The 14,159-nt window shown below is 39.7% G+C and overlaps 1 protein-coding gene across 3 annotated transcripts in view; it reads right to left on the reverse strand.

Moving 5' to 3' along the window:
- The window catches only part of OTUD7A (OTU deubiquitinase 7A), a 121,510-nt gene extending 111,707 nt beyond the window's left edge, over window positions 1-9,803 (reverse strand). The window contains exon 1 of one of the 3 annotated variants that reach the window (XM_040570487.1): window positions 9,712-9,803. The gene's annotated coding sequence lies outside the window, so the exon portion shown is untranslated. Of the gene's footprint in view, window positions 1-6,051; window positions 6,238-9,711 lie in introns of those variants that run through there. The other 2 variants (XM_040570488.1, XM_040570485.1) reach the window with 2 other exon arrangements.
- Between the last annotated feature and the right edge of the window lie 4,356 nt (window positions 9,804-14,159).

Here is a 14,159-nt window from a genome sequence, read left to right on the forward strand (position 1 = left end):
TTCATGATTTATATAGTTCCAGATAGAAAAACCCCTTTACAATGTCACGTTCCCAAATTAAAGCTCTGTCGTTACTCTACTTGGAGCGCTACCATTCTTTGCTGAAAGAGTGTTTTTGAAGAAAATGATACTTACTGTACTCTTTAGAAAGTAATTACAGTAAAAGAGAGTACATTGACTTAAAAACAGAAATCAGTACTGCAAGAAAGGCTTCTACTCCAATGTCCTTGTTCCTGAGACTAGAAGGAGACGGTGGAATGACTGAATTGTCAGTCACTCATGCATTCAATATTTAGACAGGACCAATACAATAACCTTAGCCTGGTTTGCCATGTAACACAGAGCAAAGGAATTCATTCAATAATTTGCTCATCGGGAATATAAACACCAGCAGAATTCCCGTGAAGACGCTGAAAAATAAAAGGCAGAAAAATGGGAGATTTTTTTCATTCAGACTTCCTAATAGGCAATGATTATTTTACCAGTTTCTATGGTACTATCACCATGGCAGCTAGCCATTTTAATCAAAGGCATTAGAACATGTTTCTGATAACATCATAGCAATGGCTTAGAAATATATTGCATCTCCTGGCCATATGCAGCAGCAACAACTTAGTAAATTTCCATATGACAGAGGTCACTAAAGGCATCAGCAGTCATCAGGATTAGAAATGTGATATTTCAGGCATCTAATAACGAACAAGTTCTCAGTGTTCCTCTTTCTAATTCTAAAAACAATATTGGAAGTATAACCATTGTGACAGAAATGAGAATCAAAATTAATTCTTTCTCAGCTAGCTCACTTTCTACATGGGCTTTGTCCTTTCTTTGATTAACTAGTCAATACATATGATTACTCAGTAGATCCCAAGAGAATGTGCAAGCAAAAAAAATTCACCACAGAGCACTGAGTAACTGCAAAATACTGACAGATAAAAATAGCTACTTTACTCTTGCATTAAAAAACAAACAAAAAAATATGCTGTTCTTTGTACAGATTAGATGGTATTAAAATGGTATAAAATCACTGCACACAAGATTGAAATCACGATCCAAGAGCATAACTCAGTGTTCTAATTGACGAAACTCTAAACATACGATGTGAAATTTAATTAATGATATATTCAGTAAAATCAGTATTTGGCAGATATAATCATTCTGGGGGAAAAAAAAAGAGGAAGCATTCAAAAATACTTTCACCAACTGAATTCTTACATTTTCTACCCTAAATAATCAGTGCTGCGCTTCAACATTTTAATGCAACTTTTCACCGGTTTCTTACAAGTACAGGACAACAACAGTGAGTAATGATTTTAGGAATCCCCTTCAAACTATCAAACAATTTAAACTAAGAAAGAGGAATGGACATCCTTGTACGTAATCTGTAAAGCAACAAAAATAAGCAATGTTCATATATGTAATCTTGTTCTGAAAGCTTACTGTATCCAAAAGGTCTGAGCCAAAGACATTACATTTAAAAATAACTAATTCTAAAACCAAGATATAATGCAGAAAGACTTGACTCTTGTGAAGTACAAGCTAAAGGAAAGCAAATTTACATTAACATTTAATGCTGTACTCAACAATGTAGGCTGAAAGCAAACCTCAGCACTAAATACTAAACTATAATAAATACTAAACAGGACAATAAGCTTTCTAAAATACAGGGTTGGGCCAAACAGGGAGAAAAAAATAGTTTGAGGATAAAAAGCCAAGTGACCGTTTCCTAATTTCACCAGAATGAAATGACATGTGCAGAGTTGATATTTGGCACTTCAATTAGTCACATAGATGTACAGGAATTCACATAAGGAGACTGAATATTCTGCCAGCTAGGGCTGGAAAATAAAATTGTCCTTTATGAAACAAATAACAACCCACCACTTCTTCTATAATTTATATAAGAAATTTTAAAACTATCTTGAAGTTATATTCTTGTCCTGAGGTTTCTGATTCTTTTTCAAACTAAAATGTATTTCAAAATGCTGAGAAACTCCAAAACATTAAATGAATTTATAAACCCTTTAATTAAAAGCTAACAAGCATATCCAACAAAAAATTACGTCATTGACTTCAAAAATAGACCTTGTTTTCAGAACAATTGAAAAGACTGAATTGACACTATTTAGACATAAAACCGGGGTCTATAAAGTTTATAAGCTGAATTAAATATTCAACAATCTCTCTACTTCAAGCCTAAAACTTTCCCAAGAGTCCATTCAAGAGATATTTAATAAGGTAAGTACAGTAATGTCAATAATGTTTTGCAGCAAAACAATACAGCACAGAACTATGACTAAAAAACACTGGTATAAACACGTCCTAAAATAGGCAGCATTGACCTCAAATAAAGGAAGAGCAAAACTCTGAAATAAACTGAGAAAAAGACTTGAAATTAATCACAATTAGCTTTGTCTCTTCAAACTACCTAATCAAAAATACTCATTACACATTCAATCGTGCTTTGAGAACAATGGAAAACAGAACTAACTGTACTACAAATCTTCTGTATCTCCAGCCTCTCCATGATCATCAACTTTCCCGTTTTATTCCCTTGAATCAGTATTTGGGAAAGGACAGCAAAATAAAAAGAAAACATGAAACAGAAAATATTTGATGGTGAAGTAGTTGTATTGTTACACTTACATGCACATACTAATTAATCTGCCTTTATAATAAAAATTTAATTACTAGCAAAGAACTGCAAACAGTGCTGCCATCTTGACTGGGGACACTTGGCTTCCTCAGTTGTGCCACGCACTGTCTTAGCAAACCAACGATAAAGAAATACAAAAACGTGCAGTGGAACATCCATGCAACTTTATATCCCGCTTCAATGGGTGAACTTCTGCTCTTACATACAAGACTCTACTGATGAATTTTCAGATCACCTAGCCAGTCAGGTTAATCTCAAAGTTTTGTCCATTGGGAAACGCTGATTAATTTGTTCAGAAGGTCTGCATACCGTTTACCTCTATGCTTTGGTACAAATGTCCATGAATGCATTTGTGTGCCTGTGCAGCGCATACTGGGGACATAGCAACTATAAATGAACTAGTAGACTAAAAAATTTTCAAGAAAAAGCCTTTTCTATTTGTTTCAGTCTTCAATTTAACAGCAGTTGCACTTGACATCTTAAGGGCTTACCACTTCCTTAATTAAAATTTTATTTTTTTGCTTAATATGAGTCCAAAGATATTTTATAAAATTCAAGTCAAAAGAAGATTCAGATTTCACAATGGTTTTGGGAATGTAGAATATATTAAGCTGAAGGAGACTGCATTGAATACAGTAAGATCTGAGGTCTAGATTACCTGGTGATAAATATTCTGCAAATTCTGTTAGTCCTTTCCCTCTTCCAACTCCAACTTTCCTCTCCAGCAATACTTAACTATGGGGGACTATCTTGCCAGAGCGGTTTTCTTCCTCCAAAGGCTACAGAAGTTAGTGTCTCTTAAGGCAATAATGATATATGTATTTTAAAATTATTGTGTGTCTATGATGAAAACCAAATTTAAAATATAGTGAAATATTATTTATTTTCCCAAACACAGACATGAAATCAAAGGACTCATACAAGACTCTTAAACATGAAGACATCACAGTGATTAGATTTAAAACATAAAATTTTAAACTATAATTTGATAGTCTACGTATAATCTTTTGGCTAAATAAAACAGATTCTCTATTTTTTCTAGCAAGTAACACGCAGGGCAATGATTAGCACATTGGTTGCATTGGTAAGATCTGAGTCAACATTCATACACCTGCCCACATACAGCTCCGCAAAAATCCTGACCTAGAGACCCATTCACTGAAAGTCTCTTCAGTCCCTGGCCTTTTTCTGAATCTGCCAACATGACTACACAGGACATCTGCCAGGGGCAAGGAAAGATGCAGAGGCAGGCTTACTAAGTACCTTCCCCACCTGCTCATTCCATGGTTACTTGAAGTCTACAACATCAGCCTTTTTTCACCCTTATTTGAATTTATACAGGTAAACAAAGACCAAAGTCTTCCAGATCCCATCTGCAAAAAAAAATTACCTTTTTCAAAAATTGATACTACATTATGATTAATCCTATTTTAAGTATATATACACATACACACATATATATATAAATGAAGTTACTAGTCTATTATACGTGATCCTTAAACAGCCTCAAACGCTAAATATTTATTATTTTATACATGAATTAAGCTATCCTGAGAATGACTGAGCTTCTTGTAAACTAGAAACATAAAAATATAATGTCACAAAAGAACAAGATTCACAAAAAAAAAAACACTTTATTCCATGTCATATCATCATTGCTAATCTGTGCATTCTCATTTGGGTGCTATACTCCACACCACAACTGATGTTACAGCCTTATCAAAAGGATATGGGTTATAGGATATAACAGAAGGCATCCCAAAGCAAGGCAGGCATCGATATTCGGCTATACTTCACACTCAAGTGGGGAAACTCCAGCGTGCCCTTGTGAGAGCAGCACATACACACCTGGACAAAATCTGGCCTTCATCCACAGGAGAAGGGAGTCCATTTAGACAATTCACATCAACAGCAGGAAATGGAGACTGATCCAGCCTCAACTGCTATCACACTCATTATAACAACAGATTATAAATAACAAAACAGTATTTTTCCTACCAAGCGTACTTTCAATTCCAGAAGCTCAATATAATTTCCTTTAAATCTGTGCCGTAGTAACCTTTCCTAAAGTCAATGTCATCTGTAAGGACTGAGTTAGAATAAAATGTGGGCCAAATTTATCAGACATTAGTTTCCTTTGGATACAGAGTTTAAAGCACTGTTTCATCCTGTGTGTGATTTGAGCTGTGTATGTTGTGTCCAGCAGCATATTTTCAACCATTCCAGTGCAAAATACTTGCCCTGACCATCAGTTTCAAGAATTTGTCTGATATGGTGAAGGTCAAACTAGAAGTGTGAAAGGTTTCTTTCTGTTCACATAAAAATTTGTTTCTACATGCTGGACATCGTAACACTGACCAGGCCTGAGGAGAGAAGCCTCAGGAGTTCGTTAAAATGCAACACCATTAGCATTGGCCAATGTAAAGGTACATTTCAGGGACAACAGAAGATATCATTTCCCTCTTGCAGCGTGGATCTGTGTACATCCATGTAGCCACGAGCACTGTGGTGTGTGCATGGTAGCGACCAGCAGCGAGGAACTTACTGTAACAGAACTACAACAGAAGTAGTCAACAATTTATTCTTTTATTTTCAGTACTGGCTCACGAGGGGTTCTGCACCGTTATTTCAGATGGATAATAACGAGCTCCAGAAAGAGCTTAGAACAGGCATATTCCTACAACCTCCAGGGTGAGCGTAGGGGTAGACAGCTTTTAAAATTTAGCTTATGTAAGGTCGTGTGCCTCACTGCATTATGTTTTATATGCACATTCTATCTCACTGCACCGTGTCACACCCCGCAAACTCCGAATGACTGTTATTTGCCCAGATCCTGACAGATTTCCCTCCGTAGCCGTACCTTTCAGAGGCAGAACACATACCATTCGTACATCTAACACCTCCCTGCCGGAGGCCGATACCCCAAAAGCCCTGACAGGGCTGGGGAGGCACAGGAGGCGATGCCACCTGCCCAAAGCGGCCTCCTGCCCGAGCAGGACCGGCCCAGCCGGCCAGGGCGCGGGCTCCTGTGCTGAGATAAAGCCGCGAATGCTGAAGCGGAGCCGGGGCGAGAGCCTGCAATGCAGAAACCCTTCCCGGAGCTCAGCGGCGAGCTGGGGGGGCCGGGGCGGGGGCAGGGGCGGCAGACCTGCCCACCTGCCCACCTCCCCGCCCCAGCGGCACGGGGAGGGGGCCCCAGCGCCCGGCTTTGCCCTTAGCGGCACGGCCGAGGGCACGCAGCGGGATCTCCTGCGGCCGGGGCGAGGCAAGGGCAGCCCGCGGGCAAGGGCAGCGCTGCGGGCCAGGCCGGGCACACCTGGGCCACCTGCCGCTGCACGGCACCGGGGAGCGGAGGAGGAGGACGATGAGGATGAGGAGGGAGAAGCAGCCCTTACCTGCCGCCGCTGCTCCTCCCGCAAGCCCTCGCTAACCCAGCTCCATCTTCCTCCGGCCGGGGCGGGGGCGGGAGGGGGGGGGGAATCTCCCAGCCGCTGCCGTCCCCCAGCTGCTGCCTTCCGTCACCGCTGTCCCCCCGCCCGCGCTGCCCGGCGGAGCGGCCGCCCCTCGGCCGGCCTGCAGTGAGGCGGGAGGGAGGCAGGGGGCGGGCCGCCGGAGCCGCCTCCTCCCATGCAGTGCCCGGCCGCAGGGTCCGCCCCAGCCCGCCCCAACACAGCGTTGCGGCCTCGCCGCGGCACTGGGCCGCCGACGCCGCCCGCCCCGGCCCGGGGAAGTGGGAAGGAGGGGCCCCGGCCTGCCGCCTGCCCCCCGGGGCCGCCTCCACGCAGGCTGCGTTCGGCCCGGCGGCTGCTCTCCCGTGCCTTCTGCCGCGACGCTTCGCGCGTTTGCTCGAGGGATGGCACCTTCAGCCTGCGGCAACTTCTCCGATAGCCTGGTTCCTCCTCCTCCCGTGTCCGCAGGTGTATTCTACCTCATTCGGCTAAAGCTACCTGCCCCGCACCAAAGCGGTCTTGCACTTCCACTCTTCCACCGGAGTTGAAAAGGAAACGGGTTAAGGGCTGTCACTAGACTCACCCGAGCACTGCCCTTTCCCACTTCCCATCACAAAGAAAACCAGAAGCCTGCAAGACCGTGGACTCGGGCAGAACATGTGGGATAGAAGGGAAAAATCACCAGTGCACAACTGTCTGTCAAGAGAAGCCTCCTTGTTTAGAAGCACCAAGAATTCCCGACCGTGATTAGCCTCCTAGAGTTGTCGAACAAATCAGTGACAGATAGAGCAGCACTAAATCTTCAAGGAGTCACAAGATGTAAATGAAACACCATAAAATGTTTTGCGCTGACACGTCACCAGATGTACCTCCCCAGATGTGCTGTGTGTGAAGGCAGTTTGGTAGATAAGCATTTTCAGTCATAAGATAATGAGGTTTGATGGTTAGGGAATAAAAACAGTTACTTATGTTCTAATTCTCTACTAGAACCCCAACATCAATTGAGAATACTGTTGAAAACTCTCCAAAGAAATTCCCCCTTACTTCTGAAACTATTTCCTTTTGTAGCTGAGGAGAAGGTCAGAAAAGAAAACGTTAGGAAAACTTCCCAGCTGGTCTTACATCTAACCTTTTGCTGCAAATGCAATGAGATACTAGCTTTTGTCATACAACCCGTGACAGGCAACAAAACAAAACAAACAAACAAACAAAACAGTATAACAGTTCTCTCCAATACAACTTCAGGCCTCCATTGAGTGAACTCCCATCATTTGCCCTTCCCTCCACTATTCACCTTAGAGGAATTCTTTACACTCATCATTGAGGATTTCTAGGTGAGCAGAGTTCTCTGCTGTGCTCTCAAGTTCCTTCCAAAAGCAAAACAGTCCTGAGCAGAACAGTTTCTTGGTTTCTTCACCAATGTAAAGCCTAACATTCTTAAAGTGCAGCAAAGAAAAAGTGTGAAATATGTGGATAACAGAGTCAAAAAGAATCAGTTACAGAAAGATACTGAAGCAAAGTGGGGTTTTATCTGAAGATTCTAAGTTGGCCAACTGGTAACACAGAGTCGGAGATTCATTGAGATAACTGCTGTGAAAAAGCAGTCAATTCTTTCTTTCAGGCAAAGCCAGATATAATCACAGCAAAAGTCTGAAGGGATTTGCTTGACTTCAGCAAAGGAAAGGGTGCCTAAAGAGATGCAGGGAGTGGCTTTCCTATTGAGACTTCAAGTTTTCTCATTCTTTGTCTTTCCTTGCCACTAGCAAAATTTTATTTATACCACCGTTATGGGAACGCAAATATGTTTGTAACAGTCAAAGTCCCACATGAAGTGTGAAAATGCAGAGAGGCTGGATCTAGGTGAAGTGTTCACATACTTTGGGGAAGTAATGTTCAACCTCAGCAGAAATGGCAGTATCTCCACTAACAGCTGTCGTAACAGATTTAAGAACCAAAATTCTTTAGTCCATGAATACTGCGATCTCCCATCTGAACATCTTCCTCCTCTCAGAACTAGCGAGTAGGTATGCAGTAGTCCACAAAGACCAACAACTCAGCAAGGTCATTAAGAGATCTTAAATTTCTAGGCTTTTAGAGAAGGCAAGCATGTGTAGGACTGACATTCCCTGCAAAATCTATTATCTATTGCATCATTTCTGTGACCACACATGGATGCAGGGTTTGGAAAAAAAAGAACAACAAACAACCTACCCCACAAAAAAAAAAAAAGGAAAGAAAGTATCTTCACAACTGAAGTTCTACACTATTCATTAATCCTGGCAGCTGAGTGGCTGTCAGCGTAACATGACTGTGTAAGTAGACAGGTTCCTGTCATGGTGAAAATGATCAGACTTCTCCCTGTCCACATAAAGCATTGCCACTGTGTTGTATCTCATCACCTGTCTTATATTGCTCTGGGTCAAAGGCAGAACTGATCATAAACTAAGCAAATTACTTTGAGCTTAAAAATATTCTGGCAAGATAAAGCTCATTTCTTGACTACTACCAAACCAAAATACTGGCGTAGGTGTTCCTGCCTTCTAAGGATGGAAGCAGGTATCCCCTTGTCTTTGTAGGTAGGTAAAAACAGAAGCAGAACATCCCTGCAAGTATGGTGGCAATTCTTCTGCTCACTTAAAACTGATAATTTTTTTCCGGTTAAAAGTAAGAAAGCATGAAAGAAGTCTGGCTCCTCACTTCCTTTTTCTGTTTTGTGTAGGGAGGGAAAACAAACCTGTGGGCCAAGGGTTCATCTTATCCATGAAACATAAGGGAGTTTGCAAACTTACCAAATTTGAAGAGAACAAAGAAACCTTTTGCATTCTAGCTGGGCATAGTAACATTTGTGCTTGAAGCTAAGAAATAGTATTACTGATAATATGGATTTTTATAAAAATATTGTCAAAAGAAAGCATGCTGCAATAGTAATTGAATAAGCATTCTACAGCATGGTTTGAATTCCAACAGTTTAAGCTGTTATGCCTGGGCGAGGGGACCACAACACATACAAGACAAACCCAAATAAAGATCTACAAAATGTATGCTACTAAAATATACACATAAAGCTGATTTGAGTCTACATAACCTCGGAAAGAGCATTGAACTTTCCAGTTATATACTAAAATTGAGTGCTTGGCTAATCCAAGACAGAGATAACAAGAGTACTGTGATTGGGTTAGTTGAATCTAAGCAGAAATCAAAATCTGTGAATACTGAACTTCGTAATCCAAACACAAAGACATGGGCAGGTATGATTGGCATTGTTATAACTTTTTCAAGTTGTAACAAAGTACTACAAAAATGAAAACTTTGCACAGAAGTAAACATCCAAAGCAACAAAAAAAAAAAAATCACTTCTCTTGATGTTATAACTCTCTTATAGCAAGCAGAAAGTAATTGTCAGTATGAGCCTGACAATCACAAAACACATTCATAGGGTTTGAGGTATACTGAAGTCACCATTAAGAGTTTGACTTCAGCATTTGCAGACACACATAAATTAGCTTTAATCTGGCTAACACAGGAAGCCACAGTGGAAGAGCAATATCCATACAATGTTACTTAAATGCTGTGCTAAAAAACATTCATTTTGTGTAGTTTTCTTACCTTGCTTTGTCCTCTGCTTCAAGGTACAGTAGTTTCATCCTGCCTACATATCTTCGGGTCTCAAAATGCAGAGAGTTTCAGAGAAAAGGAGAGATACTTGTTTCTCCTTGTAGGATGAAGCTGAATGAGTCTCCAGGTTGCTTTTTCTCAGCAGGACTTTTTTTTTATAGTGCAGCATTTCGCTTTCCCACAGTACTGCAAAAGTAACAGCAACCATATGTATGCAGACTGTATCCCACAGAGCCCTGTAATTCCCATTTTATAAGTGCAGCAATTACACAGAGGTTAAATAATTTGAACAAGAAGAAATTCATTACCAGGCTGTGTAAAGACGACATGGAATTTAAGTGCAGTCCTGCTCCTGATTCTTAAGAAGTTTTTACCTTAAAGCTTCATATTTAAATGTACATATGTCAATACCATTATCTACTATAAACATTTCAGGCAGTTGAAATAAGGACAAAGACTTAAGTGCATTATCATGACCTCTAACACGTTTTGCTGCTGGTACTGACAGACAAAAAGATCTCTGTCAGAGTTAGTGCAATCTGTCCGGAGTTTAAAAAATAATAATAATAAAAAAAAAACAGTCAGTAAGGGATCGACCACTACTTCAGTCACTTACTACCTATATCCATTATAAACATTAGCTGCATAAATCCATCAAGTCTCACCCAGACCCCCAGCCTTTTGGGGGGTTTCTCAGCCTTCTCATGTCCTTCTTTCCTTCTCTGCTACTATCTCTCACTGCCTTCCTACAGCACAAAGCTATTTATCATGAGAAGCCAACACATGTGGTAGCCATATACAATGTATACTATCGTCTTTAATTTCAGTTCTACAATGAGTTGGACTCGATGATCCTTGTGGGTCCCTTCCAGCTTGGGATATTCTTCTACTTACTCTCTCCATTCTGAGCTTACAACAAGTTACAGAGATTCCAGGAGGAGCATGATGTGAGTTCTGGACAGAAAACTCAAAAAAGTGAAGATAAACTTGCAGTTTTATTCCCAAAAATATAAGAACACAAAACTTTTATCCTTCTGGACCTTTTAAAAGAATTTTGGATAAACAACTTTGGCAGATGAAACTCTAATCATTCCTCTCTCCTTTACAGTGAATGAGCAGAAAATTATTTTCTGTGAGACTCCAGATACAGTGGCTGTCCTTAATATTTGCTGTTTTTGTTGTTTGTTTTTTAAATGCTTTGATGAATAGATTCATAGAAGTATAATGTGACATCTGTGACTTCATAAAGGTATCTAAAGTTTCAAACTTTAGAAGTACTCTCAGTTTAATCCTCAAAGTTCTACGAGAGAAAGCTTGTAGGAGACAAGTACATTTAAACAGCAGATAAATTCTACAAGCCAATCTGCAGTCCAAGCCATCCTTGAGAAGTTTATGAAGGGCACAAGAACTTGAAGCAGTTAAATTTAATTAGCAGCTAAAGAAATAATATACCAAACTCTAACAAACTCCCAAGCCTCTCATCTTCACTGTAATTGTATGAAGAGCTAACGATAGATTACAGAATAAAAGAAGGCTGTATGTTGAACTTTCTAATGAAACTCCACCACATACCCAATCATTTTTTTCTAATATTTTCTCCAATTTCTCTATATTGGTGCTATGTGCAGAATAACACCCAGTTCTATTTCACATCTGATCACATAAATCTGTCCCAAAGAACATACTTCCAAATATTTTGTAGAGAATGACTGAAACACAGAATTCATACAATTTAGTGGACTAAATGAACTGAAAAATTAAAATCATTTGAATTCTTAACATGACAGGTTTCCTGCACAACATTTGCTGTATGTACATCTCATTGAACAAATCTTGTGTTTCCTTCATCCACCACACTTACTCCTTCAGATTACCTACCTTTCTACACCTCACTGGTTGCAGATAGTTCCTTAAGAGGTCACTGTCGTCTTGAACCTAACAAGATATATATGACAAAAACTGTGGAATGGGGAATCTAAAAGGATCTATTGGTCTATGATAGATATCTCATTTTTAGAGTAGAAATAAAGTTTGTTTATATGTCTTTTGTCTTCAATATAATGAAACATTCCCTTTACATTCCCACTACAGAAAACATGGAAGTGGGGGAAAAGATATTAAAGGCAAGTTACATACCACAACTTAAACTATATGCAATGGAAATATGATTTAGATTCCTTCTAAAAAATGTCATTTAGAAAAAGCTAACTTAATTATGATCCATCTCAAATCTAAATGGTAATCCCAACTTTTAGTGTTCTTATTACAGCTAATATCAGTCTGACAGATCATTACAGAGACTAGATACGATACGAATGGACAGATAAAACAGAGTTGCATTTTGCATACAAACGTAAGAAGATGCTTATGCTTATAGATCAACAGGAACTTCTTAAGGAACTAGCTTTGTCTAGTAAAGTAAGTGAACACATAGTAAGTTATCCCTAAGAAGAAAAAACTCAGAGTCATCTTGAAAGTTTGCTACACAAGCAATAGCTCCTAATGACATTTTGGTGATAGCTTTGTAGAACCTGGAAGAGTTTCTAATGAAAAATCTCTTTTGTTTATTCCATTTGGACATAACAGTTTAACATCTAGAATCCACAGAAGATTTCCTCAAAGACTTAGGAAAATCCTCTAACTCTAGATGTAAGTGAAAACTTAAATAAAGTCATACTCACAATTAGTAAATAAAACAAATAAAACCACACAGAGATGCCAGTTGAAAAGGCATAAAGGACATACTTGAGTTATAAATACCTTGGAAAATTTAACGCAAACTATAAAGAGAGGAAATCACATTAAAAAAAAAAAATCTATTCTTGAGTAATTGTAGCTAATAATGCTTAAAATTAGAGTTCCTGCTAAATTCTATGCTGCTTGAAGTGCATACACTGAAAGCCAGGCCAGAACAGTGGGGCAGAGGGAAGGAAGTCAGTCTGCTTACCTCTCCTCCTGCTGACCTGTGACACTGGGACCCTAAAGAGGTTGCTTGTTTCCTAGCTAATTCAGCTTTAAAGATTATTCTTACTATTAGACATCACTGAAATTAGCACTGTTTCTTGCCAGCCAACTGCTTTTATTAATTGTTACAAGCACATATTTTTCTATCAAGACAGCTGGGAAGTTTATTTCTCCTGTCATTACATCAGATTATTATTTTACAGTTACAGACAGATTGTTATCAGCCTTCAGAGGCTTTAAAAATAATACAATATGGTTCCTAGCACTCCGAAGCAGACTGAGAAATGCCGCCCACACAATTAGCAATACTTTTTTTTTTCCCTCTAAACACAGTGTGCAAGAAGATTTGTTCTACAGATGTTTTGCAGTTAATTTTACAGTAAAGAACAGAATCACTATGGCATGAAACTTCTGTACTGAAATGTACAGAAAATCTGCAATGCTTTTGCCGCTTACTGGAGAGAAATAGGATGACTTCAAATATCTCTCAGCATATCTAATTTAGGACACTTCACTAGTATGTTACTACAGCTATGCTTAACAAAATTATTGAGGTTAGGCATTACAGAATATTGCAAATCTATACCCTACTGGTGAAGAGCCCAGATGTATAACCATGCAGTGTTACTAAGACAGTTGCACATGCTCAATAGCTCTCTACTTAGAGAGCTGTAAAGAGAAGCAAAATATCTCACTTCTAAATCACTATGGCATGTACAGAGGGTCTGGAAGTTGTTAGTGACAGACAGAGGGGACATGATTTTCCAATTAAAAAAATAATAATTTTAACAGAAGCATCAGCATTATACCCAAGGGACACAGTAAATGTTCCTCATTTATAAATAAACAGGATTCCTAGAGGAAAAGCTTTTTGCTTTTTTGACTGTGACCATACTTTTGGCTGACATTTGAGTTGCTGTCAGATTAGTAGAGCAAATGTATTTATGTATTTAACGTGTTCAGCTCTGGGGCCCCCAGGTATAAGAAGGACATGGACCTATTAGAACAAGCCCAGAGGAGGGCCATGGGGATGAGCAGAGTAATGGCTTTAAACCGAAAGAGGGTAGATTTAGAATAGATATAAGGAAGAAATTCTTTATTCTAACAGTGGTGAGGCACTGGAACAGGCACCTGCAGAGATTTCTCACCATAAGATTTTGTAGCAAAGAGTTAAAGCAAGCTCAGAGATAGGAATGTCTGAAGGACTGAATACCAGAAGACACGCACATGCATTCTGCCTTCCTGGCACATCTGACAGATGTTTAACATGGGCAGAATGTGACCATTTAGAAGCACTGCAGTCACATGGCAGAAGCGGGGCAGGGAAGAACCCAATACCACACACTGTATGTAATATGAGTGGGTCAGTGGAGCAACAAAAAGGAAGGTACTTCTGAAAGAACCATCCAAGGAACAGTTGAGGAAGAGGGGACACCTGGAGCTTGTCCTATGTGGATCTCAGATAACTCTAGTGA

The sequence above is a fragment of the Cygnus olor genome, chromosome 11 (assembly GCF_009769625.2).
Source record: "Cygnus olor isolate bCygOlo1 chromosome 11, bCygOlo1.pri.v2, whole genome shotgun sequence".
Classification (NCBI taxonomy): domain Eukaryota; kingdom Metazoa; phylum Chordata; class Aves; order Anseriformes; family Anatidae; genus Cygnus; species Cygnus olor.